This window comes from Phyllostomus hastatus, unplaced genomic scaffold (genome assembly GCF_019186645.2).
Source record: "Phyllostomus hastatus isolate PE091 unplaced genomic scaffold, TTU_PhHast_1.1 phas_scaffold_200, whole genome shotgun sequence".
Lineage (NCBI taxonomy): Eukaryota > Metazoa > Chordata > Mammalia > Chiroptera > Phyllostomidae > Phyllostomus > Phyllostomus hastatus.
This window is the reverse complement of record NW_025334016.1, coordinates 11,030,925-11,058,243: the sequence shown is the minus strand read 5'-3', so window position 1 is coordinate 11,058,243 and position 27,319 is coordinate 11,030,925. Positions and strand designations below refer to the sequence as shown.

At 40.0% G+C, this 27,319-nt stretch overlaps 1 protein-coding gene and 1 pseudogene across 2 annotated transcripts in view; one reads left to right on the top strand and one right to left on the bottom strand.

Moving 5' to 3' along the window:
- Nucleotides 1-27,319, top strand: part of SLC9A7 (solute carrier family 9 member A7) — a 161,337-nt gene that overhangs the window by 38,827 nt on the left and 95,191 nt on the right. The gene's annotated exons all lie outside the window — the stretch shown is intronic.
- Nucleotides 476-23,901, bottom strand: LOC123832659 (annotated as a pseudogene).

The following is a 27,319-nucleotide window of genomic DNA, read 5'->3' as shown; positions in this document are numbered from 1 at the left end:
TTCTTAGAAATAGTACTGCACCTCCATATTTCTACATATACCCTTCAATCAGTTTTTTAAAAATTAATTATTCATACTTTTTAACATTCCTGTATGTAAAAGAAATTGCTTCATTACAACACTACTGTTATTCCAATGTTTTAAAAAAGATTTTGTTTATTTATTTTTAGAGAGGGAAGGGAGGGAGAAAGAGGGAGAGAGAGAAACATCAATGTATGGTTGCTGGGGGTCATGGCCTGCAACCCAGGCATGTACCCTGACTGGGAATCGAACCTGCGACACTTTGGTTCGCAGCCCACACTCAATCCACTGAGCTACACCAGCCAGGGTTATTCCAATATTTTTCTTAAGCCTCTCAACACCCTTCACTCTCCATCATTACCTTGTCCACCCCTCCCATCTACCCAGCACCTAAGAGCAGGGGTCATGCCATGGGGTGATGAACAGTGGCGTAGTCTTATCTGACCTTCTGTTTCTAGGATTTCCCTTTGTAGAATATTGGTAGGAGGCTTGCAAACACAACATCAGTGGTCTGGGATGCATCACTGGCAGAGGGAATCTTCTTTTTCCTGTAGTACTCTACCAGCAGGGTAGTCTGAGTATGGTAGGTCTCCAGGCAGATTTTCAAGGCCTTCTCATTATCATCTGATAGGTGGACCAAGAGTTCCCCAGTGATGCCATCTTTGATGGGTTCCTTTGAGGGGTTGAACTTCTCATGGTAGGAACAGCCCTTAGGTGGTGAATAAGCCTTCCTGTGATTCTTTGATTTAGCAGAGTCTGGGATGCAGAATTTAATCACAGGATCAAGCCTCTCTATCTTCTTCTCCATGAAGTCGTCAAGCATTTCTGCCTGGCTCACAGTCTAAGGGAAGGTATCTAGAAGAAACACATCTTTGCATGGAGGGCTGTCCAAATTTTTCTCCATAAGTTCCACTACCACTTCATTGCTCACCAGTTTTCTGGTATCCATAATTGTTGTCAGCTTTTTTCCCCAGCTCTGAGCCAGAAGCCACCATGGCCCTCAGGCTTTCCCCAGTAGCCATATGGCAGGCATAAGTGTTTAGCCAATTTGGGTGCCTGGGTACCCTTGGGCAGCCCCAGCAGCATGGCCGGCATGCCTTTAGGACTCTCTGGAGCAGGTTCAGCTGTGGGCACATTGGGAGCCACAGCCCCTGAACCCTCTCACCATCATTCACATCTTATTTGATTACTTTCCTTAATAGTGCAATTCTTTATGTGTATTACTTAAATTAAACATCATAAATGGGGTTGATAAAACTCTTTTCTTGCTTCACTGAAGTTTAGTTTTTATAAATCTTAGAATAATTCAAGTAAGTATGGTTTGGGGAGGAAACAGTTCTTGTACAGGAAAAACTCTATTGTGCTCCATTTTTCTGCAAATAACTCTATTAGTTAGATTAACAAACATTGTCACAGAGACAAAGTGTTTTTTCAAAAAGCCATAGATCACTGCATTTATATTTATAAAAGCTATGAACAAATAGGTATTTTCCCCTTGTTAGGAGGACAAATGGTTAGAAATTAAGGCAGTGACAATTCTAAAACATAATGAAACTCTAAGTGAAGGCTTTATGTTTATTTTGAAACCCATATTCATAGGCTACTTATGTGTGGAACACTTTTGCATTTTGAGGCAAAGTAAAATTAAAGCTATTGTTGTCACTGGTATCCAGTCCACACCACCATGAGCAACAAAAAAATAAAGACAAGTTTTTCTTAAAGCACAGAATCATCAAAATAGATTTTTGGTTTATTAACACTTAGACTACAATAGGAAGCCCATGTTTATTCTAGTGTTTATAGGATGAATAGTTCAGACTATGAAGTTATATGTTGATTGAGGATGTGGGAAGCAGGTGTAAAAAATTGCTTCTTGCTGATGAATGTTACCAACTGCTTTCATTAACTGCATTTACAACAATATATTAGTATAATCATCTCTTCTTTTTGTTTACTTATTTGTAGCTACTCTTCCCTACCTGCACTGGACTGTAATGTCCATAAAGGCATGATCTTTGATTGCTTGGGTCATGATTGCTCAAAGATAGGTTGCATGAGAGTTTCCATAGTCTTTGGTGGGCTGGTGGGGAAGCATGGAGGGAAGGTCATTTCTCAGTTCTTGGCCTTAACTTCAGAAGCCAGGCTGTGTTGTGATAATTATACTAATTTAAAACTGTGCAGCATCTGAAGATGTCTCTATGGAAACTGAATTTCAAAGCAAATTTATTTATGTCTTGGAAACTTAATGGATGAATGCTTTTAAAGATTTTATTTATTTATTTTTAGACAGAGGGGAAGGGAGGGAGAAAGAGAGGGAGAGAAACATCAATGTGTGGTTGCCTTTTGTGCACCTCCTACTGGGGACTTGGCTCACAACCCAGGCATATGCCCTAACTGGGAATCTAACCAGCAACCCTTTGGTTCACAGGCTTGTGCTGAATCCACTGTACCACACCACCCAGGGCTGGATGAATTTTTAAAAAGAGAACCATTTGCTCCTAGCTTTGGAAGCTAGAAAAACTAGAGGCTGAGGGGTGTGCCATTTCCCTCGGCTCTTATTCTCTTGAAGTGTTTATTTCTATAGCATGACCGAAAGGAACTATTGCATCTTTGAAAATTACAGTCTTCTCCTGGATGATTAGCTTGGTAAAGTGAAGACACATCTTGTGTGTTCTCTACCATTTGAGAGAATTGTTAATAAAGTCTCTGGCAAGTCTCATTAATTACTCAATTTTAGAAGTAGAAAGAACCTTATCTATTAGAGCTGTTGAATCTAAGCAGACTATTATATTAAATTCTAGTAGGGACAAAAATTATTTCCTAGAATTTTGTACAGTCAACTCAAAGTTAAATTTTATCTTCAAATTGGATCACTAAGATAATCAACACAGTTGGCAGCACTGGGAAAGGACAAGATGTGAGGGTGATGAGTTGCCCACTTAGTGGTACCACATGCTTGAATCAAGTAATTTCTCAAGTAATTTCTCATGTGCTTTCTGAGGAAACTCTTGTTTGTGATTTTAGAACTTCTCTTTGGAAGGCAAGAATTTACATATCAGGATCTTTGATTGTTTATAACAAATATCTTTATAATGAACACACCTGGAGCTGTAGTTTACAGAGTTATTAAATTGCCAGCTTACTGAGGTCCTCATTAATGACCTTAGTCACATTGGTCATTTATCTGGTTCCTGTCAGAAACCTGGCTGAAAATTTTGGTATTTGAGAAAGAAATGTTCTTAAAGAATATATTATTAATTCTTCAAATATAATTTCAGTCAGGCTTCCAGCCAAGATATAGGTGTAGGTAGATACACTTTGCCTCCTTGCACAACTAAAAGAAGGACAACAAAAAATTTAAAAACAAAAGCAACCAGAACTTTCAGAAAATTGAATTGGATGGAAGTTTGAAAATCAAGGAGTTAAAGAAACAATCACCCAGACTGGCAGAAGGGGCAGAGATGGGCAACCTGGGCAGAGAGGATTTGCAAGGTGGCAGTGTACAAACTGGGCTGGGGAGACAGCGGCTGATAGTCCCACATTTGTGTGCAGATAAATTGGGAAGAATAACTGGGGAGTAAGACAGAGCATGCAACCCAGGGTTCCAGCACAGGAAAAGAAAGCCTCAAAACCTCTGGTGGTAAAAACCTGTGGGGGTTGCAGCAGTGGAAGAAACTCCCATCCTCACAGGAGAGTTAATTGGAGAGACCCACTGGGTCCTAGAACATACACAAACCCACTGACCTGGGAATCAGCACCAGAAAGGCTCAATTTCCTTGTTGGTAGTGGGGTAAATGACTGAAAGTGGGATGATTGCTGAGCAAGTGGCATTGTTCCCCTCTGACCCCTTCTCCTCTACAGACAATGCCACAGCACAGCAATGTGGTGTGCTCCACTCTGGCTAATACCTAAGGATCCATCTCTTACAACATAACAGGCATGCTGAGACAAAGAAATATGGCCCAAATGAAAGAACAGATCAAAACTCCAGAGAAACAACTAAGTGACAAAGAGCCAACCTATCAGATGCAGAGTTCAAAACACTGGTAATCAGGGTGCTCACAGAAATGGTTGAGTATGGTTGCAAAATAGAGGAAAAAGTGAAGGCTATGCAAAGTGAAATAAAGGAAAATGTATAGGGAACCAACAGTGAAGGAAAGGAAACCGGGACTCAAATCAACGATTTAGTCCAGAAGGAAGAAATAAACATTCAACCAGAATAGAATGAAGAAACAAGAATTCAGAAGAATAAGGAGAGGCTTAGGAACCTCCAGGACAACTTTAAACATTCCAACATCTGAATCATAGTGGTGCCAGAAGGAGAAGACAAAGAGCAAGAAATTGAAAACTTATTTGAAAAAAATAGTGAAGGAGAACTTACCCAATCTGGCAAAGGCAGTAGACTTCCAGGGAATCCAGGAAGCTCCAAAAGTCCCAAGGAAGCACACAAGGTGCATCATAATTACAGTGGCCAAGATTAAAGATAAGGAGAGAATCTTGAAATCAGCAAGAGAAAAGCAGAGAGTTACCTACAAAGGAGTTCCCATAAGACTATCAGCTGATTTCTCAAAAGAAACTTTACAAGCAAGAAGGGGCTGGCAAAAAGTATTCGAAGTCATGAAAGGCAAAGACCTCCATCCAAGATTACTCTATCCAGCAAGGCTATCATTTAGAATGGAAGGGCAGAGAAAGTGCTTCCCAGATAAGATCAAGTTAAAGGAGTTCATCCTCAACAAGCCCTTATTATATGAAATGTTAAAGGGACTTTTCTAAGAAATAGAAGAAGATCAAAGCTATGAACAGTAAAATGACAACAAATTGACAACTATCAACCTCTGAACCAAAGCAAAACAAAAGCAAAAACTAAGCAAACAATGAGAACTGAAACAGTATCAAAGAAATGGAGATCCCATGGAGAAATGGAGATCCCATGGAGGGTTGTCAGCGGGGAGGTGGTGGGTGGAAAATGGAGGAAAAGGTACAGGGAATAAGAAGAATTATTGGTGTGTACAAAATAGATAGGGGGAGGTTAAGAACAGTATAGGAAATGGAGAGGTCAAATAACTTATATGTACGACCCATGGACATGGACTAAGGTGGGCAAATGCTGGTGGGTAGGGTGTTGCAGGGCAGAGGGGAATAAATGGGAGAGAGAAAATGGGATGACTGTTATAGCATAATCAATAAAATATACTGGAAAAAGTAAAAAGAAAATAATTTCAGTCAGAAAAATCTGGTAATGGTAAATGGACCATATTATTTTGCCCTCCAATATTCCACCCCCAGAATTGTCCTTATAGAATCAAACTAACATTATGTTTATAGTATTCTCTGAGGGCTACTTATATGTGGAATGCCTTGGTATTTTGTAGAAAATGTTAGGGTTATTGTTGATCTGAGTGGTTCCCCTCCTAATTTCCATAAAACCCTGCCACTGATTCTTAGAGCACATAAAAAATAGGTTTTTAATTTATCAAGCCTTAAGCTAGAATAGGAAACTCATGTTTAGTCTCATGTTTCTCATTTTTGCTCTTGTTTTGTGCTTCAAAAGTGCACAATTTTAAGTTAATTTTGTGTGGTTTTCTTCAGGTAATTTCTTTGGTTGATTATGGCTTTTTTTCTGTCCTTTTTATTATTGTGTTCACTGATGTTCTACCTGGATTTATATTTTTACTTTAAGTCATTTTAATCAGTTGGATAAACAAAGTATGTTTCTAAGAAGAATGAAGATTTTGGATGACCCTACTTCACTGTTTGTTAGGATATTTAAGAGAAGGACTGCTTAGACCTCCTTGAACAGTATTTTTTCCTTAATGACTTTAACACTTTACTACCCAAACAGAATAGAAATTGCCAAAAGAAATATTAGGGCAATTTTAAAAATTATTATTATTTTTAATACTTATTTTATTGTTGTTCAATTACAGTTGTCTGCATTTCCCTCCAACCACTCCCTCCCCCACCCCAGACAAACCCACCTTCCCCCCTTGCTTCCATTCTCCCCCCCAGTTTTGTCTATGTGTCCCTCATAGTAGTTCCTGAAAACAGTTCCCCTCATTAACCCCTCCCACCTCCCCTCTGGTTACTGTCAAATTGTTCTTAATTTCTATGTCGCTGGTTATATTTTGTGTGCTATTTTCTTTTGTTGATTATGTTCCAGTTAAAGTTGAGGTCATGGTATTTGTCCCTCACTACCTGGCTTATTTCACTTAGCATAGTACTCTCCAGTTTCATCCATGCTGTCAAAAAGGGTAGGAGCCCCTTCTTTCTCTCTGCTGCATACAATTCCATTGCGTAAATGTACCATAGTTTTTTGATACACTCATTTGCTGATGGCATTTAGGCTGCTTCCAGCACTTGGCTATTGTAAATTGTGCTGCTATGAACATTGGGGTGCATAGGTTCTTTTGGATTACTGTTTCAGGGTTCTTAGGATATAATCCTAGCAGTGGAATTGCCAGGTCAAAAGGCAGTTCCATTTTTAGTTTTCCGAGGAAATTCCATACTGTTTTCACAGTGGTGGCAACAATCTGCAATCCCACCAACAGTGCACTGGGGTTCCCTTTTCTCCACATCCTCTCTAACGTTCGTTGTTTGTTGATTTGTTTATGATGTAAACAAATCAACAAACTCTGTATGTCCTCCTTTGAGAAGTGTCTGTTCAAGTCCTTTGCCCATTTTTTAAAAAGATTATTTATTTATTTTTAGAGAGGGAAGGGAGGGAGAAAGAGAGAGAGAGAGAGAAAGAGAGAGAGAGAGAGAGAGAGAGAGAGAGAAACATCAATGTGTGGTTGCTGGGGGTCATGGCCTGCAACCCAGGCATGTACTCTGACTGGGAATCGAACCTGCGACACTTTGGTTCCCAGCCCGCGCTCAATCCACTGAGCTACGCCAGCCAGGGCCCTTTGCCCATTTTTTAATTGGGTTGCTTGTTTTCTTAGAGTGGAGTTGTGTGAGTTTTTTAATATATTTTGGAGATGAAATAATACCTTGTCTGAGGTATTATTGACAAATATGTTTTCCCATACGGTTGGTTCTCTTCATTTTAATACTGTTATCTTTAGCCATTGCAGAAGTTTTTTATTTTGATGAGATCCCATTTGTTTATTCTTTTCTTTATGTCCCTTGCTCTAGGGGACATATCAATGAAAATATTGCTGCATGTAATATCTGAGATTTTCCTGCCTATGTTCTCCTCTAAAACTTTAATGGTGTCACGACTTGTATTTAATTATTTTATACACCTTGAATTTATTTTTGTGTATGGTGTAAGTTGGTGCTCAAGTTTCATTTTTTTTTCCATGTAGCTGTCCAGTTCTCCCAACACCATTTGTTGAAGAGGCTATTTTTACTCCATTTTATGTTGCTGCTCCCTTTGTTGAATATTAATTGACCATAGAGACTTGGGTTTATTTCTGGGCTCTCTGTTCTGTTCCATTGGTATGTGCCTGCTTTAATACCAGTACCAGGCTGTTTTGATTACAGTGGCCTTTTCATACAGTTTGGTATCAGGTATTGTGATCCCTCCTTCTTTGCTCTTCTTTGTCCAAATTGCAGCAGCTATTCAGGGTCGTTTATGGTTCCATATACATTTTTGAAGTGTTTGTTCTATGTCTGTGAAATATGCCATGGGTACTTTAATAGTGATTATATTGAATCTGTAAATTGCTTTGTATAGTATGGACATTTTCATGATGTTAGTTCTTCCAATCCATGAACACAGTGTATGTTTCCATTTGTTTGTGTCTTCCTTGATTTCTTTCTTCAGTGTTGTGTAGTTTTCTGAGTACAGGTCTTTTACCTCCTTGGTTAGGTTTATTCCTAGGTATTTTACTTTTCATTTTGCTATATTCAATGGGATTTTTTTCTTGATTTCTGCTTCTGCTGTTTCATTGTTGGTATACAAAAATGCCTTTGATTTTTGGATATTGACTTTGTATCCCACTGTTTTGCCAAATTCATTTATTAGGCCAAGCAGTTTTTTGGTGGAGTCTATAGGATTTTCTGTGTACACTGTCATGTCATTTGCAAACAATAACAGTTTTGTTTCCTCTCCAACTTGGATGCCTTTTATTTCCTTTTCTTATCTCATCACTGTAGCTAAAACTTCCAATACTATGTTGAATAGAAGTGGTGAAAGTGGACAACCTTTTCTTGTTCCTGATCTTAGTGGAAAAGATTTTAGTTTTTTCCCATTGAGTATGATGTTGGCTGTAGGTCTCTCATATATGGCCTTTATTATATTGAGGAAAGTTCCCTCTACTCCCACTTTGCTGAGTGTTTTTATCATAAATGGGTGCTGTACCTTATCAAATGCTTTTTCTGCATCAATTGATATGATCGTGCAATTTTTGTCTTTTGTTTCATTTGTGAGATGTGTTACATTTATTGATTTGCAAATATTGAACCGTTTTTGCATTCCTGGGATGAATACCACTTGGTGATGGTATATGATGTTTTTAATGTATTGTAGGATGCGGTTTGCCAATGTCTTGTTGAGGATTTTAGCATCTATGTTCATCAGCGATATTGGCCTGAAATTTTCTTCCTTTGTTGTGTCTTTATCAGGTTTTGGGTTTAGGATGATGCTAGCTTCATAAAAAGAGTTTGAGAATCTTACATCATTTTCGATATTTTGGAATAGTCTGTAAAGGATAGGAGTGTGCTCTTCCTTAAATGCTTTGTAGAATTCTCCTTTGAAACCATACAGTCCAGTGTTTTGTGTGCCAGGAGTTTTTTGATTACTGCTTCCATTTCATCTGCTGTTATTGGTCTGTTCAGGCTGTCTGCTTCTTCTTCACTGAGTTTTGGAAGATTATGTTTTTCTAGAAATTTGTCTATTTCACCTAGGTTTTCAAATTCCTTGCCATACAGTTGTTCGTAGTTACAGTCCTTTGTATTTCTGTGGTATCAGTTATAATCTTTCCTCTTTCATTTCTGATTGTGATTATTTGGGTCCTCTCTTTTTTTCTTGATGAGCCTGCTTAAAGGCTTGTTGATTTTGTTTATCTTTTCAAAGAACCAGCTCCTGGATTCATTGATATTTAGAATTGTGCTTTTAGTCTCTATGTCATTTATATCTGCTCTGATCTTGGTTATTTCTTTCCTTCTACTTGCTCTTGGCTGTCTTTGTTGTTCCTTGAGTTCTTGTAGGCATAGGGTTAGGTTGTTTGTTTGAAATGTTTCTATCTTATTTAGGTGGGCCTGTATTGCTGTGAACTTCCATCTTAGGACTACTTTTTTGTGTGCCACAAGTTTTGGGTTGTTGTGAATTCATTTTCGTTTGGTTCCAGAAACTTTTTAATTTCTTCCCTAATTTCATTCTTGTTCCATTTATTTTTTCTTTTTTAATATATTTTATTGATTATGTTATTACAGTTGTCTCATTTTACCCCCTTCATTCCCCTCCACTCTGCACACCTCTCCCACCCACATTCTCCCCCTTTAGTTCATGTCCATGCGTCATAAGTTCTTTAGCCTCTACATTTCCCATACTGTTCTTGCCTTCCCCCTGTCTATTTTCTGCCTACCATCTATGCTACTTATTCTTTGTACCTTTTCCCCCTTTCTCCTTCTCCCACACCTCTGTTGCTAACCCTCCCTGTGATCTCCATTTGTGTGGTTCTGTCCCTGTTCTAGTTAATTGCTTAGTTTGTTTTTGTTTTTGTTTTAGGTGTGGTTGTTAATAATTGTGAGTTTGCTATTTTACTATACATGTTTTTTATCTTCTTTTTCTTAGATAAGTCCCTTTAACATTTCATATAATAAGGGCTTACTGATGATGAACTCCTTCAACTTTACCTTATCTGGGAAGCTCTTTATCTGCCCTTCCATTCTAAATGAAGGCTTTTCTGGATAGAGTAATCTTGGATGTAGGTCCTTGCCTTTCATGACTTCAAATACTTCTTTCCAGCCCCTTTTTGCCTGCAAGATCTCTTTTGAGGAATCAGCTGACAGTCTGATGGGAACTGCTTTGTAGGTTACTGTCTCCTTATCTCTTGCTACTTCTAGGATTCTCTCCTTCATTTTAATCTTGGGTAATGTAATTATGATGTGCCTTGGTGTGTTCCTGCTTGGGTCTAACTTCTTTGGGACTCTGTGAGCTTCCTGGACTTCCTGGAAGTCTATTTCCTTTGCCAGATTGGGGAAATTCTCCTTTATTATTTGTTCAAATAATTTTTGCATTTGTTGCTCTTCCTCTTCCCCTTATGGTACCCCTATAATTCGGATGTTGGAATGTTTAAAGATGTCCTGGAGGTTCCTAAGCCTCTCCTCATTTTTTGAATTCTTGTTTCTTCATTCTTTTCTGATTGGTTGTTTCTTTCCTCCTTCTGGTGCACTCCATTGATTTGAGCCCCAATTTCCTTCCCATCACTATTGGTTCCCTGTGCATTTTCTTTCATTTCACTTAGCGTAGCCTTCATTTTTCATCTAATTTGTGACCAAATTCAACCAATTCTGTGAGCATCCTGATCACCACTGCTTTGAACTGTGCATCTGATAGGTTGGCTGTCTTTTTGTCGCTTAGTTGTATCTGCTGTGGAGCTTTGATCTGTTCTTCTATTTGGGCCATTTTTTTTTTTGTTTTTTTCTCAGTGTTATGTATGAGTGTTGGAGCCTTAGGTATTCACCAGGGTGGGCAACCCAGTCACTGGGTTGTGACATTTTATTTGCTGGTGGGGTCCAAGAGGGAACAATGGCACTTGCTCCGCTCTCTGTCAGATTTCAGTCCCTTCCACTGTTTTTCCAAAGCAAACTAGGCCCTTCTGGTGCTGATTCCCGTGTGGGTGGGCTTGTTTACAATCTAGGACCCTGTTGATCTTTCCAACAAACTCTCCTGTGATACTGAGAGTCTCTCCAACACCTCAGCCCCCACAGGTGTTTTCAATAGGTGTTTTGAGGCTCTATCTCCCCATGCTGGGACCCTGGGTTGCGTGGTCTTTCTTGCTCCCCAGTTTCACCTGACTTATCTGTGCGTGCAAATGTGGTACCACCTGGTCAGCCAGCCGCCTTGTATGCCGTGCCCTGCTTCATAATTGCCACCTTGCTGGGTCTGCCCATTGCCACCCCACACTCAGGGTCCAACTGCTGCTGTCTTGCATGCCCGGGGTTTGTCAGATGCTGCCTTGTGTGCCTGGTGCCACTGTTTTTTTTTTTTGCCGTGATACCGCTTTGCCCCGCTGCCAACTCTGCCCCTCCTTCCTGTCTGGATGAATGTGCCTATTTTAACTTGGTTGTCGGACTTCCATACAGTTCAATTTTCTGTCAGTTCTGGTTGCTATTTTGTTTCTAAATTGTTCTTGTGCTTATTTTGGTTGTACGAGGAGGCACAGTGTGTCTACCTACGCCTCCATATTGGCCAGAAGTCTCCCATTCATTTTTTAATAACATGCTATTCAATCTTCATGAGTTTGAATGTTTTGGTTTTTTTTCTTGAGGTTGGTTTCTAGTTTTAGTCCCTTGTGGTCAGAGAAAATGCTTGATATGATTTCAATTTTTTTGAATTTGTTGAGGCTTATTTTGTGTCCTGTCATGTGGTCTATCTTTGACAGTGTTCTGTGTGCAGTTGAAAAGAATTTGTATTTTGCTTCTTTGGGATGAAAGGCACTCTCTCTCTCTACACACACACAGACACACACACACACACACACACACACACACACACACACACAATCAGTTAAGTCCATTTGATCTAGGGCATTGTTCAATGCCACAATATCTTTGTTGATACTTCGTTTGGAAGATCTATCCATTTTTGACAGCTGGGTGTTAAAGTCACCTAATATTACTGTGTTGCTGTCAGTATCTTTCTTGAAGTCCTCCAAGATTTTCTTTATGTATTTAGGTGCTCCTATGGTGGGTGCATATATATTTACAATGTTGATGTCTTCTCGATGCATTCTTCCCTTGCGCATTATGAAATTACCTTCTGGGTCCCTTTTTATGGTTCTTTTTTTATTGAAGTCATTTTGTCTGATATGAGTATTGCTACTCCAGCTTTTTTTTTGCTTGTCCATTTGCCTGGAATATTTGTTTCCAGTCCTTCACTTTAGGTCTGTGTTAAGTCTTTTGTTCTGAGGTGCATCTCTTGTAGGCAACATATGTGTTGGTCATGGTTTCTTATCATTTCTGCTATTCTACATCTTTTGATTGGGGCATTTAATCCATTTACATTCAATGTTATTATTGATAGGTACTTATTCATTGCCATTTTTCATACCTGTGTTCCTCTCTCTCTCACTGTTTTTCCTCCTGTTCTTAAAGCAGATCGTTTAGCATGCCTTGAAGTGGTTTGGAGGAGATATATTCTTTGGGGCTTCTTTTGTCCAGGAAGCTGCTTATTTGGCTTTCTATTTTAATTGAGAGCCTTGCTGGATAAAGTAGTCTTGGTTGCAGGCCTCTGGTTTTCATTACTTGGAATATTTCTTGTCATTCTCTTCTGGCTCAGAGTGTTTCCATTGGGAAGTCAGCTGCTAGCCTTATCAGGACTCCCTTGTATGTTACTTCCTGTTTTTCCCTTGCTGCCTTTAGGATTCTCTCTTTGTCTTAGAATTTTGCCATTTTAATTATGATGTGTCTTAATGTGAACCTCTTTGTTTTCCTCTTGATTGGGACTCTGTATTTCTTGGATTTGTGTGACTTTCTCTCTTCAAATTAGGGAATTTTTCTATCATTACTTTTTCAGACAGGTTTTCTATCCCTTGCTCTTTTTCTTCTCCTTCTTGTATCCCTATTATGCAGATATTATTATGTTTCATGTTGTACTGCATTTCTCTTAACGCTTCCTCATTCTTTCTGAGTCTCTTCCCTTTTTTTCCTTTTTCTGGGTGTTTCTACCTTGTTCTCCAGCTTACTGATCCAATCCTCTGCTTAACTGAGCCTGCTTTTGATTTCTTCTACTGTGTTCTTCAGTTCAGAAATTGTATTCTTCATTTCGTCTTGGCCCTTGTTGATAGTTTCTATTTCCTTTCTCATGTTGATATAGTTTGCAGTGAGTTCATTATAGTTTCCCTGTAATTTTTAGTAGTTCTCTGTGAGCTCATTGAGCTTCCTGATAACCATTGCTTTGAACTCCATATGTAATAGTTGACTTGCCTCTATTTCATTTAGCATTCTTTCTGAGGCTTCCTCCTTCCCTTTCATTTGGGGATTGTTTCTTTGTCTTCCCATTGTTTGTTTGTGTTCAGTTGGAGGTGGAAGGCAAAATGGTTTAATACAGCGGGAATGTATTCTATGGTATTTAAAGTAGCAACCCATAGAGAAGAGTTAGGAAATCCTTTGGGTATGTATAGTGATAACCATGATATTTCACCCCAGTAGCCACTTTTTAGAAAGGGTGGAAAATAGATAAGCCTCTTGTTGGGGAGTGGGAGGGTTTGTGAGTTGGATCCTGAAAGCAGTGAGCTTGTGGGAGGTCAGATTATGAGGTAAAGTGAGAGTAAAGGATAAAAAATAGGTGCCATGTGGTAGAGAATAGATTTAACCACAGCAGTATTGAAGTTCCAGAAGCTGTGAAGTGGAGTGAGGTCTGAGAGGGGTGCTGTGTAGTATTTACAATAGTATGGAACTGCAATTAATTACAATAGTAATGGAGCAACAATTATATGATAGAGTCTATGTGATCTGAATAACAAGAACAGGAAGTACAGGACCTAGAGTAGTGTGCTATTGGACCACAAGTGAAGTGAAAGGTGGAAAATTAAAATTACACCATGTAAGAGAGAACAAGGGAAACCAGTCAAACAATGCAATTGAACAAACCAAGCAAAGAAGACTAAACAGAAAGAAGAGAAATACAAAAAATACTAATAAAATAGAAGATGTAAAAATAATGGAAAAATCATGATCGTACAAATATACAATAACTTGCAAGTTCTCTGGAGTAGCAAAGTCAAATTTGTCTCACTGTCTCAGTTGTTGGGATGACCCCTCTTTGGGTCTTACTGTGGTCCTTTCACAGTTCCAGGTTTTATCATTCCACTTGTGGGAATTTAAAAAAAAGGGAAGGAAGGAAGAAGGAATTAAAAAAAAGAAAGGAAGGGAGGAAGGAAGAAGGGATAAAAAAGGAAAGAAGGAAAGAAAGGAAGAAGAAATTTAAAGAAAAAAAAGAAAAAAAGGAAGCCTCCTGCTGGCTTTGAACAAGTCAAACCAGTTCTGGTCATCTGCCTGCCTACAGCCAGCTAAGGGGGGATTGGTGCGGTTGCATGTGAGGTGCATCTGGATGGTGGGGTCAGGTGCGCTCTTCCTGGGCCCTGGTGGCTGCGCACAGGAGCTCTTGGCCCCTGCTGCTGAGGTGGGACTGGCAGCCTCTGGACCAGGGGTTTGGGTATGCACTTTCCCTCAGGCCTCAGGTGTGACCATGTGGTCTCTGCCGCTGGGGCAGCAGAGTCAGCAATGCTCAACCCTCAGGGCTGCAGGTGTGGACATTCGGCATCTGCTGCTGGAGTGGGACTGGTACTGGGCCATGGGTTTGGTCGCCAATGTCCCTGGGGTTTTGGTGTGAGCACGCAGCCACAGGGGCAGCAACAGGGGCCAGTTGGGGGGCAGCTGGGTCTGTGATGCACCTCTGGGGTAGTGGGTGCAGCTGGGCACCCTTCACTGCTGGGGCCAGGGTTAGGGGCACAGTTGTCCTGACAGCAGAGGTGGGCCCATGGCTCAGGCTGTGGAGGCTGCTCTGGAGCAGCAGGGGGAGGCGGGGGTGGTTGCCCCAGAAGAATTACCCAAACAGCTGCTGAGTGCCTCTTTTTTTTTTTCTTTTTGAAAAATTCCTCCTGCTCAAGCCTGCCATTCCATACAAGGGCCTGGCCTTTCACATAGCCCAACTCTCCAACCAGGCCCAACCAGGTTCTGGTCAGGGCCCGTCATGGCCCAACTCTTCTCAGCCTGCATCCACAGTCTCAGTGTGCACACTGCCCATGTGTGTTTGCCACTTCATCCTTATTCTCTCCTGTGACTTCAAGCATACAGGTCCCTCCTGGTGATGTTCAAACCTTGTTTAGCAGGGGAGGGAGCTGTTGACCTGGCTCTCTCCCAATAATCTTGCAGCAGACCCCTCGGGCAATGGGCTGGGGCTGCAGCTGCCCTAGTCCCTGCACTGGTCCCAGGGACCTTATTGTCCCAAAGCAGTCTCATTTCCATCTGAATTTTCAATGCCCTCTACAGTTTTGGCCTCCAATCTTCATATATGCTGAGATACCATTGGCTGTTCACTCTGTTCCTCAGAAGATCAGCTAGGTGTTCTGCAGATGCACAGGGGGAAGTGGACTCTGCTCCTACCTATCGGTGCTGCCATCTTCTGTCTCTTTAGGGCAATTTTTGTAGTACTAAGTGGGATTTCTATTCACTTGGCCTCTTATATAATTAAAGTCTATAACATGTATGTCCATTTATAGGACTTGGAGTACCATTTGAGTATTTTCCAGGAATATAGACTGAACTTGCAGCTTTGCTTTTTATGACATAGGTCCTGTCTGCAAAGTTCAAGAATATGACACTCCCCTTACCCAATTATTTTATTATTTCTTTGGGGAAATGCAATTAGATTATTCTGGTGACTGCATGTTGGTGTAACTCATGTGACTAGGTGAGCAGGATGGAGGACCAGGCCTAGTATTTTTGTTTTGATTTGTCCTGGGAAGCCCTTATCCTTTTGGTCAGACTTCTACCTTTATTTGGAATCCAACTGACTTTAGGACAGAGTAGTTTCTCCTTTGTAAAACAGTAAGGAACTGGAATTACACAGGAAAAAAAAAGAAAAGGAAAAGAAGAAAAAATAAATTATTATCAAAGTAGCTCCAAATAGTCTTTTAAAGACACTTGGGAATTATTTGCCTGTTGATTATCTGAATCACCTCTTCCAGTTTGGGTGTAAGTCAGTAAGACCAACAATTTGCTTCTGGATATTTTGAACCAGAAGAGTGAATACCTTCATGATATATAGGCTTAAATTCCTCACAGTTGTTTATTTCAAGTGTTTTTTGAATGAATCAGTGGGGAGTTTGAAAGCTTATTTGGGCAAGGTAATTACTTCTCTGTGCTTCCTTAGCACTTGCCTCTAGTGCAGCACTTGTGCTCTGCCAGAGCTACTTATCTTACAGGGTAGGATCCTGTCTTAATCATCAAGTAATGCAGGCAACAGGGAGTCCTTTCTTAGTTGATTTTCATTTGTTATAAGCTTCGGGACTCTAAACCTAAGCATATCTTCACCAGATATTATTGAAAAGCAGAGAGCCCTCTAAGGTTCTGCAAACATTCGCTTTGTCAGTTAGCCACTTACAGATGTGTTGCACATCCAGTTCTATACGTATGAACACTCTTTTAGGAGTCCGAAGTCTCAGGTCTGAGTCACTGCTTTATTCTTTCAGTACCTATTTGTACGTAAGCAGATCATTTACTCTTTGTAGATTCCAGCATCCTGATGTATAAAAGAAGATTCATATGTGCATTGCCTACCATAGAGGGTTTTAGCCAGGAATAAAATTAAGTAGTGTGTATAAAAACTTCTCCCTGGCTGGCATAGCTCAGTGGATTGAGTGCGGGCTTTGAACCAAAGTGTTGCAGGTTTGATTCCCAGTCAGGGTACATGCCTGGGTTGCAGGCCATGACCCCCATCAGCTGCACATTGATGTCTCTGTCTCTCTCTCTCCCTCTCCCTCTCCCTCTCCCTCTCCCTCTCTCTCTCTCTCTCTCTCTCTCTCTCTCTCTCTCTCTCTCTCTCTCTCTCTCTCTCTCTCTCTCTCCCCCCTCTCCCTTCCCTCTCTCTCTAAAAAAAAAAGACTTCTCACGGCTGAAAAATACAGTATATGTGACATTAGTCATTCTTTCTTTTAAGTTTTATTTTTAAAAGGTTTTACTTATTTATTGTTAGAGAGAGGGGAAGGGAGTGAGAAAGAGGGGAGAGAAACATCAATGTGAAAAACATCGATCAGTTACCTCTCTTGCGTGCCCTGTCCAGGGACCAAACCTGTAACCCAGATATGTACTCTGACTGGAAATCAAACTGGTGACCATTTACTTTGCAGGCGATGGCCAACCAACTGAGCCACACTAGTCAGGACACATTTGTCATCTTTTTTGTTTATTTGCCAAGAACTTTATATTTTACATTATTTTAATTTTTAAAGTATGTTTTATTGATCATGCTATTACAGTTATCCTATTTTTTTCTCCCCTCTATTCCCCTCCACCCTGCATCCCATCCTCCCACCCGCATTCCCCCACTTAGTTCATATCCATGGATTGTACATATAAGTTCCTTGGCTTCTCTCCCTTTCCTATCCTATTCTTAACTTCCCCCTGTCTATTTTCTACCTACCATTTATGATTCTTATTCCCTGTACCTTTTCCTTATTCTCCCCCTACCTGTCCCCACTGATAACCATCCATGTGGTCTCCATTTCTGTGATTCTGTTCCTGTTCTAGTTGTTTGCTTAGTTTGTTTTTGGTCTCTTTTTTTAGGTTCAGTTGTTGATAGTTGTCAGTTTGTTGTCATTTTACTGTTCATAGCTTTGATCTTCTTCTATTTCTTAGAAAAGTCCCTTTAACATTTCATATAATAAGGGCTTGGTGAGGATGAACTCCTTTAACTTGATCTTATCTGGGAAGCACTTTCTCTGCCCTTCCATTCTAAATGATAGTTTTGCTGAATAGAATAGTCTTGGATAGAGGTCCTTGCCTCTCATGACTTCAAATACTTCTTCCCAACCCATTCTTGCCTGTAAGGTTTTTTTTTTGAGAAATCAGCTGATAGTCTTATGAGCACTCCTTTGTAGATAACTGTCTCCTTTCCTCTTGCTGCTTTTAAGATTCTCTTTTTATCTTTATCTTAGGTAGCTTAATGATAATGTGCCTTGGTGAGTTCCTCTTTGGGTCCAATATCTTTGGCACTGGCTGGGTTTCCTGGACTTCCTGGAAGTCTATTTCCTTTACCAGATTGGAGAAGTATTCCTTCATTATTTGTTCAAATAAGTTTTCAATTTCTTGTTCTTTGTTTTCTCCTTCTGGCACCCCTATGATTCGGATGTTGGAACATTTAAGGTTGTCCCATAGGTTCCTAAGCCTGTGCTCATTTTTCTGAATTCTTGTTTCTTCATTCTATTCTGGTTGAATGTTTATTTCTTCTTTCTGGTCCAATTCATTGATTTTCTTCCTTTCACTATTGGTTCCTTGTACATTTTCCTTTATTTCACTTTTTATAGTCTTCACTTCTTCCTCTGTTTTGCAACCATACGCAACCATGTCTGTGAGCATCCTGATTACCAGTGTTTTGAACTGTGAATCTGATAGATTGGTAATCTCTTCACTGCTTAGTTCTGTTTTTGGAGCTTTGATCTGTTTTTTCATTTGGGCAATGTTTCTTTGTCTTGGTGCACCTTTTACACTGTAAGGGGTGGATCCTTAGGTATTCACCAGGGCAGGGAAACCCACATTTCTGCATTGTGGCACTGGCTGTAGGGGAGGGGTCAGAGAGAGTACAGTGCCACTTTCTCATCTCTCAGCTGGCCTTTAGTCACTTGTCCCACTGCCCCCAAGTAAATTGTGCTCTTGTTAGGCTGATTCATGGGTGGGTGGGTGTGTGTGCATTCTAGGACCCTGTGGGTCTCTCCAGCAAACTCTCCTGTGGAGCTTGGCGTCTCTCCTGCTGCTGCAACCCCTACAGGTCTTTACTGCCAGAGGTTTTGAGGTTTTCTTTTCTTGCGCTGGAACCCTGCTTTGCATGGTCTGTCTCACTCCCCATTTGCTCCTCCCAGCTTATCCACAGGCAAATGTGGGTCTGCCTGGTACATCAGCCACTGCCTCGCTCACCTAGTCTGCCACCTTGTCAAACATCTCTGTGCCCCGGCTGCTCATCTCCAGTCCTCCTACCAGTCTGGATAAATGTTTCTTCTTTAACTCCTTGGTTGTCGGACTTGCATATAGTTAGATTTTTCTGGCAGTTCTGATTGGTTTTTGTTTTTAAATTTGTTGTTATCCTTCTTTGGGTTGTGCAAAGAAGGAAAGTGTATCTACCTACACCTCCACCTTAGATAATGTTTTTCTGTTCAAGTGTTTCTTTTAATTCTTTTTAAAATTACAGTCTTATACCCCTGCATTACTTTCCTTAACCCTCTTCTGTGCTTTATTTTTTTTAAACAGCAATGTGTGGTTGCCTCTCATGTGGCCCCCCACTAGGGAACTGGCCTGCAACCCAGGCATGTGCCCTGACTGGGAATTGAACCTGTGATGCTTTGGTTCATAGCCCAGGCTCAATCCATTGAGCTACACTGGCCAAGGCTGTGCTTTATTTTTTGCCATAATACTTACCACATTCTTTATATATGTTATTTATTTATTTTCTTTCTTGCTTTTATCCTCCTACAAGAATGTAAAGGAGTTCCATGAGAGTAGGAATTTCCATTTGTTTTATTCACTGATCTGTATCTCCAAAGACTAGAACAGTGCCTGGGATATAGTAGGAGCTCAAAAAATATTTGTTGAATGAGTATGTGGTCCATAAGGGTAGAGGCAATGATGAAACCTGCCAGATCATATTCAGGAGGGAGGACCTTGTAGAGCATAATATGAAATAAGATTGGAGGGCATCCATTATGGCCAGATTATAGAGAGTAGACTATGTTGAGGTGAGTTTTAGGGGTTCTACACAATTGGAACATACATTATTTATAAAGATGAGAAAAAATTTACCTACAATTCATTTGTCATCTGGGAGGCATTAGGAAATAGCAGAAAGAACTCTGGTTTTGGAATTGAAGTCTGTATTTTTTCAGACTATAAGATGCACTCCCCCCCCGCCCCACATTTGGGAGGAATAATGGTTGTTAACGCTGCTGTTTTTATGTTATTAAATATTTTACCACATTTTTCTGCTTCAATTTTTTTTATTTTCCTCTAAAACCTAGATGCGTCTTTATGGTCTGAAAAATACAGTATATTAGTTTGAATCCTAATTCTCAGTTTATGTGACCAGACCAGTTTTGTGACCTTGGGCAAGTTATTAGAAGATCTAGTGTTCTTAACTGTAGGGTGGTGTTAATAATATCTGCCTCATAATGTTGAAGAGATACTGTTGTAAGTAAAATCCTTGGTACAAAGTTGATATTCAATAAGTATTTCTTATCCTGCACTGATTGATTTGAAACTATTATCTCTAAACATACTAAAATGCACTTTTTCTGTTTGGGGAAAATTACTTAGAATAATAGGAAGAAGCAAAGAACATTGGGGTAATGTATTTAAGCTGTGTTTTAGAGAAAATAGCTACTGAATATGAGTAAAAATGAAAAGGAAGATACTATATTTGGATGTTTGACAGTCATGAAAAATACCCACAGAAATAACCAGTAAGTTTTCACTTCTTCAAAATGGTTTAAAAACTTGAGTTAATTACAGGAAAGAGAAAAATTCCCTTATTATGACAGTGTCACTAATAATAGGGCTTCCAAAAGTACCACACCAAAGGGAAGCCACTGGGGTCTGGGGGAGAATTGGCCTTTCCTGAGTGGTCAGGTCCTCCTTGATGTTCCCTTCTGGGGAGGAATCCCATGTTGACATGAACATGGAACACTAACATGACCCTCTAAACATAATTTTTAAAAAGATTTTATTTATTTTTAGAGAGAGGGTAAGGGAGGGAGAAAAAGAGGAGAAAAACATTGATGTATGAGAGAAACATTGAGCAGTTGCCTCTTGTATGTGCCCTGACTGGAGATCAAACCCGCAACCCAGGCATGTGCTCTGACTGGGAATCGAACCTGCAACCTTTCAGTTTGCAGGCCGACACTCAATCCATTGAGCCACACCAGCCAGGAATGCAAATAAATTTTTAATATTAAATTCCCTACTTGTTAAGGATCAACCAAGGAAACATTCTTCTGGAGAAGCCTTGCACATTTTCTGTATAACTGGTTGTTAAAGATATTATCCTTTCTTGCTAATTGAACCTTGGTAAGGGCTCATGTGACAGATTTGTTTTAGAATTAGGATTAAGCAAACATTTATTTCTCTTAACTGGTTTATTTCCTTTTATCAAAATGATGCAAATCAAATGGCACACAATGTTTTCTTTCTGTTTCAGTTGTCAGGAAACTGAGAACACCATTTCATGCTTAAAGACAATAAAAAAAATTTGAGGAGATCCATTTAATTCCTCCTATTTATAGTTTAGCATTGTTGGTTTCTACTTTAATTGGCTTGCTTGCTGTAGGGTACTGTAAAGGTTTTATAAAACAACCAGACTGTACCTGAGGCTGATCTATACAGTTTTAGCATGTAACTAATTTCACATTTCCCAACATTTTGTAAATATATACTATTTTTACATATACCACATTAAGAATTTAGATTCTGAATTCTAACCCAGATCTGTCACATGAGCTCTTATAAGATGTACAACACACAAGTGAACAGCAATGAAAATGCATGAACTTCTATGTTTTGAACATGAGTAATTCTCAAAAACATAATATTGAAAAAAGGGAGTTGAAGCAAAATCCATTCAGTAAACATGGCAGATAATGCTACTTGCCCCCCAGTATCTGCTTTATATTTCTTCCACAGTAATGAAATTTTAGGAGAAATGTTTTGCTACAAAGAAGAATTTCTTCCTTGCAGCCAGATATGACCATGTGACCAGATGGGGTCACAGAACTGGGAAATAGAATGGGGAAAACAGATGCTTTTATAGTTTGATGTTAAGACCTGTGGCACAGATGTTGCCAGAGAAGGCTTGCAAGCTGCAAGACCCACACAGTTAGCATGTACCTTGGCCCAGACTCTAGCAATGACATTGCTGGCCCCTGAGCTGAAATTGTCAGCAGCCTGAGTGACTCTCTCAGGGCTATGCTCATGTTAATGAGGCTCAGAGAACCCAAACCTAAACCTGAGTGCCAGTTTATTAGTGTAGGATAAGAGAGTTTATTGTTGAACATAGTAGAATGTATATTTAGGCAGAGCAGAGCATTTTCTCTGTGTAGACAAGGAGCAGGGAACCCTGGGTTGTCATCAGAAGGTTGCTTAGAGAGGACAATACAAACAGAGGCAATTGGTTATGATATGCTCACATGTAGACTGGAAAAAGCTGATGGGTCTATCTCCTTGGCAGGGATAGGCTTGTCCCTTCTCCACTGTTGGCCCAGGTAAGGCATTATATCCTTTCAGTCAGCTAGTGGTTGCATGGATGGTCTCACCATCTGACTTTTGGAGGTTTGCTTTTCTTCCTCTTTTTCACAGGATTTTTTTCTGGGCTGGTACCATAGAATGGACTAGATTTCCCCTAAATGAATCTCAGGTGCATTCCAGGTGGATCACTTGCAGTTTGGGGATTCCCAGGCTCTTCTGGGCACACAAATAGCTAATCCTCTGGTTTACTCCCACAATTTGACAATCACATCTACATATGGCAAATTTTCTGGCCAACTCTGAAGAAAACCTTCATTCTATTACCCCTAAATCTATGGAGATCCTTACTACTGCTCCCTTATTCCAGGTACATTCCATGATACTTTTAGTACTATTTTTGAATGAGGCTCTTCCCATCACATACAAGGGTTTTCTGTCTGCCCATTTGTCATCCTTCTTTCACTCAATTTGCTTAAACATGGAGTTACCAAAGGGCCAATCCTTGTCCTGATAACTTTCTTTTACTCTCTTGTCTATGGTTTCAGATATCATTTTTACATAGCTGGCTTACAGGTTTTTATTTTAAGTCCTATATGTAATTTCTACAACACAGTTTTGAAACTCACTACTTTTGAAAATATATTTTTTAATAAGATGGTACACCATAATACAAAATTTAAAAGTTCCAGGAGAAGACAACTGAAAAAGAGGCCTCCCTTCGTCCCTGGACAGAAATGTGTCCTATTCTCTTCCTTGGAAGCAAATGGTGTCATCATTTGGACCATTTCCCCTTGAAGGTCTTATGCTGTGGAATGAGTGTATGTGATGACATAGCATCTTCCGTTTTTAATGCCAGCTTTGCTACTGGACATTCTCACTTCCATAAATGGCATCCATATGTTACTAGCCACCTAACCTCAAAGCCTTGGTGTTTTCTTTTACTTCTCTTTGTTTTTTTCCTCGTTCATATCTTATTTGCCATATTCCATGATTTTATTCATGGTGTACTTTCCTTCCTGTTACACTAGATTGCTGTCAGCACCCAGCTAGATGGTGAGGTGACCTTCCTGCCCTCACAGCATTCAACTGCCTGACTACTCACTGATATCTATAACCCCTCAGTGCTGTAATATAACTAGGAGGATGGTTGATGAATTCTGTATCCAACGTTTTTTGTTTTCTTTTCTACAATTCACCTTCAATTGGATTATGGACTCTCAGGGCACAGAAATCACTGTGCACTATTATGTGGTATATGCCCTTTAGTGGTTTACATAGTCTTTATACATAGAGTGGGTTCTCAACGTATTTGTCACATGATGAGATGAACAGTGTTTTTTTTTTTTTTTTTTTTTTTGTTAGTTTAAATCAGGGGTCCCCAACCTCAGGCCATAGACTTGTACTGGTCAGGGCCTGTTAGGGAACTGGGCTGCACAGCAGAAGGTGAGTTTGCATGTAATGTGCTTGAATCATGCCAAAACCATACCCTCTCCCTACCCCCAACCCCAACCATGGAAAAATTGTCTTCCATTAAAACTGTCCAGTGGTGCCAAAAACGTTGGGTACCGCTGTTTTAAGTAATCAAAATGTGGACATTTTGCTTTTAAAAATATGGACAAAATAACTGGCAGAGAATATAACTGCAAGAAGATGAGCAGATAAGTTGCTATATTTATGATGATTTACCAGTTTCTTTTCATCAAAACCTTCTCTTTTCTTGCTCTGTAATATTGCACCACTGCTATACTCTAGGACGTTCCACATGCTACCAGTGCTCCTTCCCTTCTTTTTTTTTCCTCCTTAGTACTTATAAATTACTATGTACTTTATGTATCTTGTTTTTAAAATGTTATTTCTCCTACTAGCAAATAAGCCGTATAAGATTAGGACTTTTGTCATTCTGTTGACCACTGTATTCCCAGTGCCTGGAATGTGTTAAACTGCTCAATAAATATTTGTTGAATGTATAACTGTTACCGAACAGCAATTGGGGTCCTGCTGCCTGCTGCTGCCCTCTAGGCAAAATTCCAGAGGCAAATGTTTGGTGATAAAGGAAAGGAGTCTTTATTCAAAAAGTTCACAATTTTGGAATAACAGCTTTTCACATGCATTGGTCACTTAAGCCTATCAATTAAGGCTAAACTCTAACACTTGAGTTCTCCTATCATTCCCTGTTAGTTTTAATTATCTTATTTCTATAGGGTTAGTTTACAAGCTAAAACAACATAAGGTATAGAAGCTACACAATTTTGGAAGAATGGCAGGTTTCTGCCTCAGAGGTTGTCCCCTCTAGAACACTGAAAGAATAAACCTGGGACTCTGTGTAGGCCAGCCAGATCCTAAGCTGTGCTCTGAGTTTCTTCCAATCCAAAATGCATTTCTCTGTTAGGAAATGCAGGCAGCTGCAGCACAATCACCCAGGCATCCTTGAGGAAGAAGAGAGCCTGAGAGCCAGAGACAGCACCAGTGCCAGCCAACACCCTCTGAGAACCCAAGAGTGCTTCTTTTATTTCAAATTTTCTCCCCCATAATTGCATGCACTCAGGAGCACTCAGCTTCTCAGCCAATCTTGTCCTAGGCTGTTTACCATTGCCTTGGGCAACCTCCTCCTACAGCCCCTTCTTACTCCACCCCAGTGATCTTATCAGATCTCTCTGTGTCACAACCTGGTGAGGTACAAATTGTGTGTGTTGTCTTTAAATTGATTACTCTTACCAATCCTAGGATACTACGCTATTTGTTCCTTTCATTGCTGTTTAGTATCAGTGCTTTGAGGTCAGGGACACATTTTTCATCTCCCTGAAAACAAAAGCTATAGTTTGAGACTGAGTGACTGAGAGAAATGTGGAAGGAAGAAACAGACAACCTAGTTGATGGTGCTGGCAAGACATCTTGGGTTGTGCTTTCCAGTGGCTGGCATATTCTTCAAACACTGCCCTTGTATTTTGCTAACCTATGTTGAATACCTTTAATAAAGGTGATATGTTCCTCTTTGTTATTCTTAACAGAAAGTATGTCCTTTCTCATGTCTTAATTTCTTCTCCTTTCATGGTTAATATCTCTTTGGACTACTTTGCTTAGGTGCTGTCACTGTGTTTTTAAGGAGGCAACCGTTGATTGGATTTGAGTTTGAGTCTTAAATAGATCATTTAGTCTCACAGACACAAATTCTGTTTGTGGCCACATTTTGCCCATCCATTCAGCTAGCAGCTGTGAATATATGAGCCTTGGGTCCCTTCTCCTGTGGGTGCAGTCAGGTAGGCCTTGGCATTTATCTGGAATTGAGAGGGTGCTGGCTGACCGGTGACCTGCACTTTCCAGTAAGGGCTGCCTGGCCATGCTGCCTCAGGAAGTGATTCCCTACTGTGATTGTGGACAACAGATGTGAACTGGGCACACTGCTCACTAGTCAGATAATCAACACTAAATGGGTTTCATGTCCTTTTTGAGAGCTCCATTCACTAAGATGGTGTTAGGAAATCCTCAGGACCTTATAAACACGAAGAGATCAACAAATTTTGCTTTGCTAAGGGGTAGAGGCACTTGTCCTATTGCAAAGAGTCACTGGAAGATTTTAAGCTAGGCAGAAATGTTTATTTTAGAATTACTACCCTTTCAGTGGCATTGGGATATACTGCTGAGGAGGTGAGATATGTGTAGTGAAGCTAAGAGGCTGTTAAGAAGTTCATGTGAGAAAAATTGTTGCCCCTGTGCAAAACTAGATGACTGCCTTCACAAGTATGTCATTCTCAAAGGGACAGGAAATGGGGAAGAGAAACAATGTTCACAGGGGGCACTGAGAGTTACCTACCTCTTGGACCTGTTGACTTAGAGGTGTTAGGGAGATGTCAAGTGGAAATTTGGATGTGGGTTTCTGGATCATGGGGAAGGAGACTGTCCTGGAATCACTGCTTTAAAGCTTCATGTTTGGTGGGTGATTTTTAAGAAATTAAAAAATAATTTTATTAAATTTATTAGGGTGACATTGGTCAATAGGATCATATAGGTTTCAAGTGTACATTTCTATGATACATGATCTGTGTATTGCATTGTGTACCCACCACTCAAAGTCAAACCATCTTCTGTTACCATACATTAGGCCACCTCCACACCCACCTGCACCCCCTGCCCAGATGTTGTAGAAAAAAGGAAACCCTCATTCACTGCTGGAAAGAAAAATTTTTATTATGGAAAATTTCAGAGACAAGTGTCAAGGCAATAGTATTATGATATTGTGATTTATCTAGGAAATATGTATTTGGTCACAGAGCTCCTAAAAGGCTGGGAATTTCCTAAGTGATAAGAACAGTAAATGTATATTAATATTCATAATAATCCCCTTTAAACCACACCTGAGTTTATGTTAATGAGGTGACTTTTGGAAAGCACCCCAAGGATGGGGAGAGAAAAGAGAGGCTGGAAATTTAGTAAAGTCACCAATGGCCAATGATCTAATCAACTGTGCCTATGTAATAAAGCCTCCATAAAAACTCAAAATGATGTGGTAAAGTTGCCAAGTTGGTGAACACATGGAGGTGCTGGGGGAGTGTCATGCTCAGAAAGTACATGGAAGCTTCACACCCTTCTCCTTACCTTGCCCTAAGCGTCTCTTCCATCTGGCTGTTCCTGAGTTTTATCCTTTTATAATAAACTGGTGATCTAGTAAGTAAAATGTTTCTAAGTTGGGTGAGCTCCTCTAGCAAATTAATTGAACCAAGGAGGGGTTTGTAGGGACCTCTAACCTATAGCTGGTTGGTCAGAAACACAGGTGACAATTCTGGATTTATGACTAGCATATGAAATTACAGGTGAGGTTGGGACTAAGCCTTTAACCTGTGGAATCTGATACCATCTCCAGGTAGATAGTGTGAGAATTGAGTTGAATTATAGGACACCTAGCTGGTGTTGTAGGGAGTTACTTTGCAGTGTGACACACACACACACACACACACACACGTGTAATAAACCAAATTTCATGTACCCATTACCCAGCTTTGTTAATTGCCAGCTTAATGTCAATCTTGTTTTATCTATACCTTTCAAAGCTACCCTATTCCATGACAAAAAATCCCAAATTTTATTTGTAAATATTTCATTATTTGTCTACAGAAGATCAGGAATCTTTAAAAAATATAGCCACAATACATGATAACTCCTTGAAAATAACAGTAATTTCGTAACA